The 12837-nt window shown below is 45.8% G+C and overlaps 1 protein-coding gene and 2 pseudogenes across 1 annotated transcript in view; 2 read left to right on the forward strand and 1 right to left on the reverse strand.

Moving 5' to 3' along the window:
- Positions 1 to 12837, reverse strand: part of PLCD1 (phospholipase C delta 1) — a 57320-nt gene that overhangs the window by 41764 nt on the left and 2719 nt on the right. The window lies entirely within an intron of this gene.
- LOC141585656 (developmental pluripotency-associated 5 protein-like) lies at positions 1953 to 2303 on the forward strand (annotated as a pseudogene).
- Positions 10237 to 10587, forward strand: LOC141585657 (developmental pluripotency-associated 5 protein-like; annotated as a pseudogene).

The following is a 12837-nucleotide window of genomic DNA, read 5'->3' on the forward strand; positions in this document are numbered from 1 at the left end:
CTAAAAAAAAACAAACAAACAACAACCCAAAACGCAAAAAGCTAGGCAAATCCTGCTTAAAATTGGTTTATTTTTTATTCTCTGACTTTGCCTGAAACCTGCACTTGCTCCATTCTATCAAGCCCATCCTCTAATCTACATTTTTCTGCCCTGTAATTTAAACAAACACCCCCTTCTAACACAACTGCTTAATTAAAAAAATTAACTTACCCTCAGTAAAGTTCCTCCTAATGGCATACAGTAAACTAAAACGCCAAGTAACACTACAGGTCAAACACAAAACATTCATAGTTCCACTTACAGATTTTCTAGTCTCAGCCACAGTCATCCTGGCTACCACCAGCGTTACAGCGGCATCTATTACTAAGTCAGTACAAACAGCTGCTTTTGTAATTCCTCTAGCCAAAAATAATGAAAAGGTGTGCAAAATCAGCTCTCCTAGTTAAACCACCATTCCCGAAAGTCACTCTTTAACTAAAAACAACTGTTGCTAATTATACTAATAATTATCTTATTCGTTAATCCTAAAATGCAACGCCAAAATAAAAGCAAAAACCACCTCACCAAACAAACCCGTGGCTAAACGCATCTGTAACCACCAAACAACAAAGCCTACTTTTATCATTATTATTTTTTTAAAAAAGACACGATCTCTGCTCACTGCAACCTCTGCCCTCCAGGTTCAAGTGATTCTCCTCCCTCAGCCTCCTGAGTAGCTAAGATTACAGGTGTGTGCCTCCAGGCCGAGCTAATTTTTGTATTTTGAATAGAGAAGTTTTACCACGTTGGCCAGGCTGCTCTTGAACTCTTGACCCCAAGTGATCCACCCAGTCTGACAGAGCTACGTTTTAAAGGGGTTGAGCAGGCTAGATCTTCTGGGGAAGGTGACATTCAAGCAAAGACTTGATGGAATTGAGAGACTGAGACATTTAGAGATGTCTGGGCAAAGGAGTCCAGGCACAGGGAAAACACCCTGAGGCAGGAGGGCGTCTGGTGTGCTGGAGGAAGGGCAAGGAGGACAAGGCCAGTGTGGCTGCAGATGAGACCAAGGGAACTGGGAAGAGGGGCAGGGTGATCATGGGAGGAGAATGAGAGGTAACCGGGGCCAGGTCTCGTTGCGTCTTGCAGGAATTCACCTTTTAATGGCCGGTGGGGCTAGGCACGGTGGCTCACACTTGTAATCCCAGCACTTTGGGAGGCTGAGGCGGGTGGATCACCTGAAGTCCGGAGTTCAAGACCAGGCTGGCCAACATGGCAAAACCTAGTCTCTACTAAAAATACAAATAAACAACAACAACAAAAAAATTAGCTGTGTGGAGTGGTGGGCGCCTGTAATCCCAGCTACTTGAGAGGCTGAGGCAGGAAAATTGCTTGAACCTGGGAGGCGGAGGTTGCAGGGAGCCAAGATGGCGCCATTGCACTCCAGCCTGGGCAACGGAGCAAGACGGTCTCAAAAATGACAACAACGCAAAAGAATTCAGCTCTTACCTTGGGAGAAACGGAGCACACTTGCAAGGCTTCAAGCCAGGGAGGGGCGTGATCTGACTAACGTAAGAGAATCCTCTGCTGGAAGACGTCACCGTGGGGGCACGAGGGCTGGAGCAAGAGCCCAGTGGGAGACTCCTGCAATACCCAATTCAGGTGGGAGTGGATGGTGGCTCAGACCTCGGAGGCAGGAGTGGAGTGTGGAAACTGGTAGGGTTCCAGATACATTTTGAAGGTGGAGTCAAGAGGAATTACTGGTGGGGGCTATGAGAGAAAGAGACGAGTCGCTCCCATTAACTGAAACGGCGAAGGCCGAGGAGGAGCAGGCAGTCTATTTCAGACCTGTTTGAGGTGCTGGTGGGGCCGCCAGGTGTGAGGCATTGCCAGGTGTGAGGCTTTCTGCGGCTCCCCCAGCACCTTACGCCCGGCTTGTGCTGGAGCGTGGTTTTGGTGGTGAGCGTTATAAGATGGGAACACTCCCGGAATGTAGAAATATCCTGCTGTGGGTGAAAGTTCCCGAAGACCTGAAAGATCCAGGGGTGTTCCCGGTCTGGACACGGCTGCTGGAAGCCACGTTCGGCCTGCACGGATCTCGAATCCCTTACATCGAGCAGAGGAGCAAGGCCATGCTCCAGCTGAAGGCTCTGGAGTCTTCAGACCTCACTGAGGTCGCGGTTCATGGCTCCTATTTATACAAACCCGGGACCCCGTGGATGTCCAGTCCATGGCTGAGTGGCACTGCCAGCGCCAGGAACGAGGGATGCTCAAACTTGCAGAAGCCATGAATGCTTCTGGAACTTGGCCCTTGGACGAAGTGAACCAGCTTCCAGCCAGGGTGAAGGCCAGGATGTAGAGATTAGGTTGTGGCCAGAGCTGGAGTGATTTCTCCAGCTTGGTTTAAAATCCGCTCCAGCCTGAAGAGTTAAGGGAAAACCATCTGTTTAGGGGTCTCTGCCCTTAGGTCTGAGTCTTGTTGTGAGTATCTTTGATGGTTGCCAATAAAAAGTTGTGTTTTTTTTTTATTTTTTAAATAATAAGCTTGAGGTGCCATCCAAGCAAGAATGTCAAAAACATGATGAATGTACAAGTCTGGAGTTTGGGAGGGAGATGCAGGCTAGGGATGAAGTCTGGGATAGGGTTCAAAACATGTTTAAAGTGTCCATGAACTCTCACATTTTGCAAATGGGATTATATTCTGGTATCTTTTTAGAGGGCATTTTGGCAGTATCTCAACTACTAAAATGTACACACCTTTAGCCAAGCCCTCCTATGATATTATCTCACAGAAACATTGCACAGCTATGCAAACTATGCATAAACATGAACGAGGTTGCTCATTACAGCATTTTTATAGGAGCAAAAAAAACAAGCATTTCTCCATGAGTTGCTATAGGACTTGAGTGAAAAACACAAATGGCAGGACAATATCTATGTGTAACGTTATTTCACTCTTTTTCTTTTTTTTCTTTTGAGACAGAGTCTCACTGTCACCCAGGCTGGAGTGCAGTGACACTATCTCAGCTCAGTACAAGCCTCCCAGGTTCAAGCAATTCTTGTGTCTCAGGCTCCCAAGTAGCTGAGATTACAGGCATATGCCACCAAGCCTGACTATTTTTAGTATCTTTAGCAGAGACAGGGTTTGTCATGTTGGCCAGGCTGGTCTTGGACTCCTGGCCTCAAGCAATACACCCGCCCAGCCTTCTAAAGTGCTGGGATTACAGGCATGAGCCACCACACCCGACCTGTTTTTAAACAACTTTTTAACTGTCTTGACAGATATTAGTGTTCGTGTAGGCAGAAAAAAACAGCTGAAAGTAAGCAGAAATACTCTAATAATTTTGGGGAAAGGAGTGAGAGGAGGACACTTCCTTTTTATTATTTATGCACTATTTGAATTTGCTTTTATACATGGGTGTCCAACCTTTTGGCTTCCCCGGGCCACATTAGAAGAATTGTCTTGGGCCACACATAAAATACACTAACACGGTAGCTGATAAGCTTTAAAAACAAAAGGGGTCCATAGGCCGGGCACAGTGGCTCAAGCCTGTAATCCCAGCACTTTGGGAGGCTGAGGTGGGTGGATCACGAGGTCAAGAGATCGAGACCATCCTGGTCAACATGGTGAAACCCCGTCTCTACTAAAAATACAAAACATTAGCTGGGCGTGGTGGTGCGCGCCTATAATCCCAGCTACTCAGGAGGCTGAGGCAGGAGAATTGCCCGAACCCAGGAGGCAGAGGTTGCGGTGAGCTGAGATCGCGCCATTGCACTCCAGCCTGGGTAACAAAAAAAGCGAAACTCCATCTCAAAAAAAAAAAAAAAAAGGGGTCCATGCATAATGTTCATGATATCCACCGCCACAGATAAGCAAAAACATCCTTGCAATCAAAAAGTTGGACATCTGTGAAACTCTGAAATTTAAGTTTTAAAAAATATGAAAAACAAAGGCCAGGTGCAGTGGCTCGTGACTGTAATTCCAACATTTTGGGAGGTGAAGGCCGGAGGATTGTGTGAAGCCAGGTGTTTCAGACCAGCCTGGGCAACACAAGGAGACTTTGTTTCTACAAATAATTTTAAATATTAGCTGGGTATGGTGGTGCAGGACTGTGGTCCCAGCTACTCGGGAGGCTGAGGCAAGGGGATTGCCTGAGCCCAGGAGGTTGAAGCTGTAATGAGCTGTGATCATACCCCTGCACCCCTGCCTGGGTGACAGAGTGAGAACCTGTCTCAAAAAGAAAAAAAGCAGTGGGAAAAAAAAAAGTAAAGGCCAAAAATGTGTGTGGGAACCTAGAGGTAAACAAACAAACAAAAATGCGGTCAATAGAACAGGTTATAAGATGAAGACAGCATCTCACAAGGAATTCCCTTTGTGCTGATGAAGTCCCCAAGGGAGGGGAGCTGAAGAGTGGTTCCAAAAGTGACCTGACCCTGTTACCCAAGCAGGGTCGCAGCCATTCATTTCTATTCAGTTAGCCAGGGAGCAAACAAAAATCGAATGCCGGGCATGGTGCAATCAGGGATGAATCCAGTTTATCAAGCAGAGAGATACTGGTAGAACAGGAACCCGAGGCTGGAGACAGGTGATGCGCAGAAGAAACGGGAAGGCAGGGAAGAGAGTGCATCAGTCAGAGGAAATGGGCAGCAGCACCAGCAGCTGCTGAGAGGTCAAGGGAGATGATTACCGAGGGGTGGCTGTTGCCACTGGAGGGACCAGAGGGTGCTGGTGACCTCAGTCTGGAGCCAGGGGGTGGGAGGGGTCATGCAAAGCTAAGGGAGACCTCTCCCAGGCTAGTCAGACTCTGTGACTGTCTCTGACGCTATCTGGAGGCAGGACGGAGAAGCCAAAAGTAATGACAAGGGTCTGTTGTCCTGTCCTTCCCTGTAATAGGGAAGGGGGCCATGGAGCCTCCACAAGTGCTCCTAAGTGACTAGACCACCCGATTGGGGCTCCATTTGCCCGATTAGAGCAATGGAGGCCTGCTGCACTCCCCTTCCTACCCACAGCTCCCTCCTGCACCACTGGGGGCTTGTATGCATGTGGAAAATTGGAGAAACGCCTGTTTGCCAAAGCTCCCTCCGCTTCCCTCCTCTTCCTCCCACCATAGCCACCCTTTTAAGCCAGCCCTGGGAGGACAGACTTAAAAAGAGGACTGCGGCGTGATCTACCGTTTGGCCGGGCGCGGTGGCTCAAGCCTGTAATCCCAGCATTTTGGGAGGCCGAGGCGGGTGGATCACGAGGTCGAGAGATCGAGACCATCCTGGTCAACATGGTGAAACCCCGTCTCTACTAAAAGTGCAAAAAATTAGCTGGGCATGGTGGCACGTGCCTGTAATCCCAGCTACTCAGGAGGCTGAGGCAGGAGAATTGCCTGAGCCCAGGAGGCGGAGGTTGCGGTGAGCCGAGATCGCGCCATTGCACTCCAGCCTGGGTAACAAGAGCGAAACTCCGTCTCAAAAAAAAAAAACAAAAAACAAAAAAAAAAAAGTGCACAAAAGCATCCAATAAAAAAATGACAGCTATAAAAATGTGTCTTAAGCAAGCAGTATTACAAAAAAACTTAGCCTGCCCAGTTATTAATAATCAGCAAGGCAATCGGCTGTATGTTTATTTAAAAAAATTTAAAATGGCTTTTACAAGCCAAAGCCACACAACTAAGCAAAAGAAAAAAAGAAAAAAAAAAGAAAGAAAGAAAGAAAAAAAAAAAAAGGCTCTGGCAAAAAAGCTCCTCCCAAGCCAGCCAAGGTGGAAGAAGCAAGCAGCACCCAGGCAGGGCCAGCATCACTGCCTGCTGTCCCGGACCGGCCGCCGGCTGCTCTCCACAGGTGTCCCACAGTAAGATTTCCTGTGTTCTTTGTAAACAAGCAACATCCCAAATTGTAATTCTCGGCTGTAATTTGAGTTAAATTTAAAAATTTGTAAAACCTTTTCTAATATCAACCACTGCTGTTATTCCAATATGACCCTTAACATGGCTCTTTTAAAATCCAATGTAAGTAAAATAGTAACCTCTAAAAAAAAAAATTACAAAAGGCCCACAAATTAGTTAAAAAGCATTTAAAAGCTAAGCACGTAAAACCACACATTACCCTTGAAGAAAAAAGCCTTTAATCCAAATTAAATATTTGTTAAATTAAAAAGTAAAAATGTTGTGCCCCTTCTCAAGTTAAAAAAAATTGTATGGGCTGGGCTCGGTGACTCAAGCCTGTAATCCCAGCACTTTGGGAGGCCGAGGCAGGTGGATCATGAGGTCGAGAGATAGAGACCATCCTGGTCAACATGGTGAAACCCCGTCTCTACTAAAAACACAAAAAATTAGCTGGGCATGGTGGCACGTGCCTGTAATCCCAGCTACTCGGGAGGCTGAGGCAGGAGAATTGCCTGAACCCAGGAGGCGGAGGTCGCAGTGAGCTGAGATCGAGCCATTGCACTCCAGCCTGGGTAACAAGAGAGAAACTCCGTCTCAAAAAAAACAAAAACAAAAACAAAAAAAAAATTAGCTGGGCATGGTGGCATGTGCCTGTAATCCCAGCTACTCAGGAGGCTGAGGCAGGAGAATTGCCTGAACCCAGGAGGTGGAGGTTGCAGTGAGCCGAGATCGTGCCATTGCACTCCAGCCTGGGTAACAAGAGCAAAACTCCATCTCAAAAAAAAAAAAAAAAGGGCCGGGCGCGGTGGCTCAAGCCTGTAATCCCAGCACTTTGGGAGGCCGAGGCAGGTGGATCACGAGGTCAAGAGATCGAGACCATCCTGGTCAACATGGTGAAACCCCATCTCCACTAAAAATACAAAAATTAGCTGGGCATGGTGGCGCGTGCCTGTAATCCCAGCTACTCAGGAGGCTGAGGCAGGAGAATCGCCTGAACCCAGGAGGCAGAGGTTGCGGTGAGCCGAGATCGCGCCATTGCACTCCAGCCTGGGTAGCAAGAGCGAAACTCCGTCTCAAAAAAAAAAAAAAAAACAAAAAAATAAAAAATAAAAAAAAACACACAACTGTATGTAAGTATAATAAAAACATATGCATAAAAAACTAATTAAAAATAGTCTTTGCTCTAATAGTCAGTCATTGTTTTCAAAACAGTTTGCCAATTTAAAGTCCACAAACTTGGTGAGCCTGAAACCTCAACTGCAAAGTTCACACCCTTCTACCTGTGGCTTTAAGCACAGACTTAAATATATTCTTTGAGTCTCTGCCTCCAAAAATATTTTCAAATTTCCTTTAAATGTCATGTCATCAATTTCGGCCTGCCATCTTAATAAATTATGCAGTCAATTGCTAAATTATAATCCTAATATCATCAAAATTTCTTTAAAACAAAAAAGCAATTCAAAGCAGTATTGCACTTCTCCATACCTATTACTTTATCACGGTTTACTAATGAGTCAAGTAAACCAGAAAAAGCTGCAGTCTAATAAAAACCACATAATTCAATCCATCTAAGTTTGCTAACACTCAAAAAGCAAAAATTAAAGCCCTAATTCTAACATTAAAAACTTTTTCCGCTCAGCCCATAAATACAGTAGCTTGGCTTACTCAGTTTATTTATTACAAAATATTAAAATAGCTTTAAAAAGTCTAATCTTGGCCGGGCACGGTGGCTCAATCCTGTAATCCCAGCACTTTGGGAGGCCGAGGCGGGTGGATCACGAGGTCAGAGATCGAGACCATCCTGGTCAACATGGTGAAACCCCGTCTCTACTAAAAATACAAAAAATTAGCTGGGCATGGTGGTGCGTGCCTATAATCCCAGCTACTCAGGAGGCTGAGGCAGGAGAATTGCCTGAACCCAGGAGGCGGAGGTTGCAGTGAGCCGAGATCATGCCATTGCACTCGAGCCTAGGTAACAAGAGTGAAACTCCGTCTCAAAAAAAAAAAAAAAAAAAGTCTAATCTTAAGCCCACAGCTACAACGTCACTGCTTAACCAAAACAAACAGTTTTAATTTTAAAAATGTATGCAAGTAAACTGTATAAATGTTGTTTTAAAAGTCTAAGCAAGTTTTAAAACATTAACTGTAAAAAAAGTGTGTAAACAAATTGGTTAAAAGTTAAAAGGGTATCATCTAGTTTTTCTATAAACTAGACATTAAAATAAAGCACATGTTTTTTTTAAAAGTACTAACCTCTTTACAAAAATTCTAAAAAGTCTCTTAGCACAGTTACCAACACTAAAATTTCCAGTACACCAGCACCAGCCAAAAAAACTGCGTCCTCATTAAAAAAACTTAAGCCAGCCTAAAAAAAACTGCAAAACAATGCAGCTTCCTCAAACCACAAGCCCTAAACATCACCTAAAAAATGCTAAAAAAAAAACAAACAAACAACAACCCAAAACGCAAAAAGCTAGGCAAATCCTGCTTAAAATTGGTTTATTTTTTATTCTCTGACTTTGCCTGAAACCTGCACTTGCTCCATTCTATCAAGCCCATCCTCTAATCTACATTTTTCTGCCCTGTAATTTAAACAAACACCCCCTTCTAACACAACTGCTTAATTAAAAAAATTAACTTACCCTCAGTAAAGTTCCTCCTAATGGCATACAGTAAACTAAAACGCCAAGTAACACTACAGGTCAAACACAAAACATTCATAGTTCCACTTACAGATTTTCTAGTCTCAGCCACAGTCATCCTGGCTACCACCAGCGTTACAGCGGCATCTATTACTAAGTCAGTACAAACAGCTGCTTTTGTAATTCCTCTAGCCAAAAATAATGAAAAGGTGTGCAAAATCAGCTCTCCTAGTTAAACCACCATTCCCGAAAGTCACTCTTTAACTAAAAACAACTGTTGCTAATTATACTAATAATTATCTTATTCGTTAATCCTAAAATGCAACGCCAAAATAAAAGCAAAAACCACCTCACCAAACAAACCCGTGGCTAAACGCATCTGTAACCACCAAACAACAAAGCCTACTTTTATCATTATTATTTTTTTAAAAAAGACACGATCTCTGCTCACTGCAACCTCTGCCCTCCAGGTTCAAGTGATTCTCCTCCCTCAGCCTCCTGAGTAGCTAAGATTACAGGTGTGTGCCTCCAGGCCGAGCTAATTTTTGTATTTTGAATAGAGAAGTTTTACCACGTTGGCCAGGCTGCTCTTGAACTCTTGACCCCAAGTGATCCACCCAGTCTGACAGAGCTACGTTTTAAAGGGGTTGAGCAGGCTAGATCTTCTGGGGAAGGTGACATTCAAGCAAAGACTTGATGGAATTGAGAGACTGAGACATTTAGAGATGTCTGGGCAAAGGAGTCCAGGCACAGGGAAAACACCCTGAGGCAGGAGGGCGTCTGGTGTGCTGGAGGAAGGGCAAGGAGGACAAGGCCAGTGTGGCTGCAGATGAGACCAAGGGAACTGGGAAGAGGGGCAGGGTGATCATGGGAGGAGAATGAGAGGTAACCGGGGCCAGGTCTCGTTGCGTCTTGCAGGAATTCACCTTTTAATGGCCGGTGGGGCTAGGCACGGTGGCTCACACTTGTAATCCCAGCACTTTGGGAGGCTGAGGCGGGTGGATCACCTGAAGTCCGGAGTTCAAGACCAGGCTGGCCAACATGGCAAAACCTAGTCTCTACTAAAAATACAAATAAACAACAACAACAAAAAAATTAGCTGTGTGGAGTGGTGGGCGCCTGTAATCCCAGCTACTTGAGAGGCTGAGGCAGGAAAATTGCTTGAACCTGGGAGGCGGAGGTTGCAGGGAGCCAAGATGGCGCCATTGCACTCCAGCCTGGGCAACGGAGCAAGACGGTCTCAAAAATGACAACAACGCAAAAGAATTCAGCTCTTACCTTGGGAGAAACGGAGCACACTTGCAAGGCTTCAAGCCAGGGAGGGGCGTGATCTGACTAACGTAAGAGAATCCTCTGCTGGAAGACGTCACCGTGGGGGCACGAGGGCTGGAGCAAGAGCCCAGTGGGAGACTCCTGCAATACCCAATTCAGGTGGGAGTGGATGGTGGCTCAGACCTCGGAGGCAGGAGTGGAGTGTGGAAACTGGTAGGGTTCCAGATACATTTTGAAGGTGGAGTCAAGAGGAATTACTGGTGGGGGCTATGAGAGAAAGAGACGAGTCGCTCCCATTAACTGAAACGGCGAAGGCCGAGGAGGAGCAGGCAGTCTATTTCAGACCTGTTTGAGGTGCTGGTGGGGCCGCCAGGTGTGAGGCATTGCCAGGTGTGAGGCTTTCTGCGGCTCCCCCAGCACCTTACGCCCGGCTTGTGCTGGAGCGTGGTTTTGGTGGTGAGCGTTATAAGATGGGAACACTCCCGGAATGTAGAAATATCCTGCTGTGGGTGAAAGTTCCCGAAGACCTGAAAGATCCAGGGGTGTTCCCGGTCTGGACACGGCTGCTGGAAGCCACGTTCGGCCTGCACGGATCTCGAATCCCTTACATCGAGCAGAGGAGCAAGGCCATGCTCCAGCTGAAGGCTCTGGAGTCTTCAGACCTCACTGAGGTCGCGGTTCATGGCTCCTATTTATACAAACCCGGGACCCCGTGGATGTCCAGTCCATGGCTGAGTGGCACTGCCAGCGCCAGGAACGAGGGATGCTCAAACTTGCAGAAGCCATGAATGCTTCTGGAACTTGGCCCTTGGACGAAGTGAACCAGCTTCCAGCCAGGGTGAAGGCCAGGATGTAGAGATTAGGTTGTGGCCAGAGCTGGAGTGATTTCTCCAGCTTGGTTTAAAATCCGCTCCAGCCTGAAGAGTTAAGGGAAAACCATCTGTTTAGGGGTCTCTGCCCTTAGGTCTGAGTCTTGTTGTGAGTATCTTTGATGGTTGCCAATAAAAAGTTGTGTTTTTTTTTTATTTTTTAAATAATAAGCTTGAGGTGCCATCCAAGCAAGAATGTCAAAAACATGATGAATGTACAAGTCTGGAGTTTGGGAGGGAGATGCAGGCTAGGGATGAAGTCTGGGATAGGGTTCAAAACATGTTTAAAGTGTCCATGAACTCTCACATTTTGCAAATGGGATTATATTCTGGTATCTTTTTAGAGGGCATTTTGGCAGTATCTCAACTACTAAAATGTACACACCTTTAGCCAAGCCCTCCTATGATATTATCTCACAGAAACATTGTACAGCTATGCAAACTATGCATAAACATGAACGAGGTTGCTCATTACAGCATTTTTATAGGAGCAAAAAAAACAAGCATTTCTCCATGAGTTGCTATAGGACTTAAGTGAAAAACACAAATGGCAGGACAATATCTATGTGTAACATTATTTCACTCTTTTTTTTTTTCTTTTTTTTCTTTTGAGACAGAGTCTCACTGTCACCCAGGCTGGAGTGCAGTGACACTATCTCAGCTCAGTACAAGCCTCCCAGGTTCAAGCAATTCTTGTGTCTCAGGCTCCCAAGTAGCTGAGATTACAGGCATATGCCACCAAGCCTGACTATTTTTAGTATCTTTAGCAGAGACAGGGTTTGTCATGTTGGCCAGGCTGGTCTTGGACTCCTGGCCTCAAGCAATACACCCGCCCAGCCTTCTAAAGTGCTGGGATTACAGGCATGAGCCACCACACCCGACCTGTTTTTAAACAACTTTTTAACTGTCTTGACAGATATTAGTGTTCGTGTAGGCAGAAAAAAACAGCTGAAAGTAAGCAGAAATACTCTAATAATTTTGGGGAAAGGAGTGAGAGGAGGACACTTCCTTTTTATTATTTATGCACTATTTGAATTTGCTTTTATACATGGGTGTCCAACCTTTTGGCTTCCCCGGGCCACATTAGAAGAATTGTCTTGGGCCACACATAAAATACACTAACACGGTAGCTGATAAGCTTTAAAAACAAAAGGGGTCCATAGGCCGGGCACGGTGGCTCAAGCCTGTAATCCCAGCACTTTGGGAGGCTGAGGTGGGTGGATCACGAGGTCAAGAGATCGAGACCATCCTGGTCAACATGGTGAAACCCCGTCTCTACTAAAAATACAAAACATTAGCTGGGCGTGGTGGTGCGCGCCTATAATCCCAGCTACTCAGGAGGCTGAGGCAGGAGAATTGCCCGAACCCAGGAGGCAGAGGTTGCGGTGAGCTGAGATCGCGCCATTGCACTCCAGCCTGGGTAACAAAAAAAGCGAAACTCCATCTCAAAAAAAAAAAAAAAAAGGGGTCCATGCATAATGTTCATGATATCCACCGCCACAGATAAGCAAAAACATCCTTGCAATCAAAAAGTTGGACATCTGTGAAACTCTGAAATTTAAGTTTTAAAAAATATGAAAAACAAAGGCCAGGTGCAGTGGCTCGTGACTGTAATTCCAACATTTTGGGAGGTGAAGGCCGGAGGATTATGTGAAGCCAGGTGTTTCAGACCAGCCTGGGCAACACAAGGAGACTTTGTTTCTACAAATAATTTTAAATATTAGCTGGGTATGGTGGTGCAGGACTGTGGTCCCAGCTACTCGGGAGGCTGAGGCAAGGGGATTGCCTGAGCCCAGGAGGTTGAAGCTGTAATGAGCTGTGATCATACCCCTGCACCCCTGCCTGGGTGACAGAGTGAGACCTGTCTCAAAAAGAAAAAAAGCAGTGGAAAAAAAAAAAGTAAAGGCCAAAAATGTGTGTGGGAACCTAGAGGTAAACAAACAAACAAAAATGCGGTCAATAGAACAGGTTATAAGATGAAGACAGCATCTCACAAGGAATTCCCTTTGTGCTGATGAAGTCCCCAAGGGAGGGGAGCTGAAGAGTGGTTCCAAAAGTGACCTGACCCTGTTACCCAAGCAGGGTCGCAGCCATTCATTTCTATTCAGTTAGCCAGGGAGCAAACAAAAATCGAATGCCGGGCATGGTGCAATCAGGGATGAATCCAGTTTATCAAGCAGAGAGATACTGGTAGAACAGGAA

This window comes from Saimiri boliviensis, chromosome 9 (assembly GCF_048565385.1).
Source record: "Saimiri boliviensis isolate mSaiBol1 chromosome 9, mSaiBol1.pri, whole genome shotgun sequence".
Taxonomy (NCBI): domain Eukaryota; kingdom Metazoa; phylum Chordata; class Mammalia; order Primates; family Cebidae; genus Saimiri; species Saimiri boliviensis.